Raw genomic sequence first — 2,403 nt, 5'->3', positions numbered from 1 at the left:
CCTCCGGGCCGGGCCCCCGCGGGAGCCGGCGGCAGCAGCGCCTCAGGAGCAGCCACCGGCCGTGACCAGCAGCAGTCAGCCCCAGGAATCATCACCGCAGTCACCTCGGGGTGTTTCTGGATGGTTAGAGCTGGGGGGAAGCCAGGGACAGCCTGAGGCTGCTGCTGGCACACTCGGTGTCCATCACCCACACGACATCGCTCGGCGCTGTAGGCTTTTGTCTCTGCACACTGTTTAGTTGCCCAACGCATCAGAAGCGCACGGCACGACGTCAGCCCCACCAACCAGAGCCACGCGGAGTTTTGCTCAGTGGCATGTCCATTATTTTTACAGTCTTCACCCTATCCACTCCTTGGGTTTTGGTTGCTCCCAGGCTTTGGCACTCTGGAGCTCAGCAGCCACCAGCTGCCCCAGCCCCGCGGTTCTCACTTTGGATACGCAGGAGAGACAACCTGCCCTCAACCTCCGTGTGTCTGGTAACAGCCCCAGCAAGGTCTGAGTTCCCTGCTTCCAAGTCTGTAATTGCACAATAAATACTTGCTTAATAAAGCTGAGTTTTGTTTTGTAAAGTGCCTCTTGGTTATTCATAGAAATTTGATGTGGAAATGGTCAATTAATTCTCCTCCAAAGCCTTCCCCGTGCATCTGCAGACCTGCTCCCTCTGGTATTTTTCTGGCAAACTGCTACACGGTAAATAAGCAGATTGTGGCAGAAAGTCAAATAAGACATTTGACTTCACCTTTGAGTATGAGACCTTGTTTCTCTTACTTGTATAAATACATTGTACACGTATGATGGAGATCAAATTCTCCATTTCTGTGATCACGTTATTTGAAGAAAGATCTAGGAGGGAACTACTGAAGCCACAGCAAGTTTTAAGGATCAACTGCAGCACAGAATAAATGGTTTAAAAGACCCCACACAAGGATTTTCATTTTAACACTGAATTTCAGCTTCAAGAGCTTGAACTGGCTAAAACAAGAAAAAGAAAGACTTTCTTGGTTTATGAACCACCCTGGAAAGAACAACTTTATGGATGTTTTTATTTGCCAGAGAAGACTGATGCCTCCACCCTTTTACCTCCAACCACTGGGCAGCTTCATCCAGTCCAACCAAGCTCAGCCCTCTCCATGGGGTTGCTCCTTTGGCTCAGTGCAGATATTTTCCAGAGGTACAAAAACAATATTTGCTAAAAATAGAGACATTATGCACGTGAGAACTTCAGCCAGAGAACAGGAATAAATACAGAAGTCAGTGTGTGCAGAGGAGGGCGGGGAGGCTGCTGGAGGGCAGGAGCTCGCTCAGGAGCAGCTCTCGTAGTAGGCGACTCGCTTGTTGATGGCGTCCCGGATCTTCCCCACCCTCTCCTCCAGGCCCGACAGCCTGGCTGACTTGGACATCAAAGCCTTGTTGCTTTCCTGAATTTCCATCTCCAAAGCTGTGGAGAGAGGGTGGAAAGCACTTAGGAGATGACTGGACAGGAGGAAGGCTCATGGGCACTACTCTCCCCAGCAGGCTGGGCTGAGCCTGCTCCTCCCTCCTGCATAGCTCTGGTGGGGTGAGAAAACTGACATCCTCTGTTCCCTCAGGAAAAAAAAAACAAACACAGCTGGTTTTTTGACTGGTCCAAACAAAGCTATTAATCTTGAACGCTTAGAAATGGAAGCAAGCACATGGAGTAAAATGGGGGCACCTTGGTGCTGCACAGCGGCACACGCACCCTTACGAACTCTACATTCACTGGCACAGCACCCACAGATAGAGCCCAAATCCACACCAGCTCACAGCCAGAATGATCTTGTCTTCCTCATAATTTCTTTCCCTCACCCCTCTGGGAGTCAAAAGCCCTTCCCCAGCGCCTGAGAAAATTACAGTAGATTCACAAAGAGTCTTACTTTCCATCCTGAGCATCATGGCCAAAGTGTCCTCAAACAGAGCCTGTGCCTCCAGGCCTATGCTCTGCACCCTGCTGCCCTCCTCTCCCAGAGCTGGGCTCTGCTCCACCCTCCTCTTCAGCTCAGCGTACATTTGCTTCACTTCTTCGAAAGCCTGTGGAAAGGCACATAAGCAGTGCAGGAAGGAACAACCAAGCAGACTGGGGGGACGGGGATTTTCCCATCTCCCTTCCATTTTAAAGATTAAGTGGGTGCTGCACTAGAGCTCTGTCACTCTGGTACCAGACAAAGGGGCAGTGGTTTGTGACGCACTCCCTGCACAGCCATAGGGGCAGCTCTGCCACAGGTGGGAGATGCAGCAGAAGTAAGTTTCCAGCAAAGGGAATTAGGACTGAGAAAAATCCTGGAAAAACTCAGCAGTGGGATACTACACCAGGGGATCGGAAGCGGCAGGACAGGGCATGAGCTGTGGCTTGCCCAGGAGGAGCCTCCTCTCTGTCCCCAAGCC

The sequence above is a fragment of the Merops nubicus genome, unplaced genomic scaffold (assembly GCF_000691845.1).
Source record: "Merops nubicus isolate BGI_N331 unplaced genomic scaffold, ASM69184v1 scaffold44584, whole genome shotgun sequence".
Taxonomy (NCBI): domain Eukaryota; kingdom Metazoa; phylum Chordata; class Aves; order Coraciiformes; family Meropidae; genus Merops; species Merops nubicus.
Note: the sequence above shows the minus strand (reverse complement) of the source record.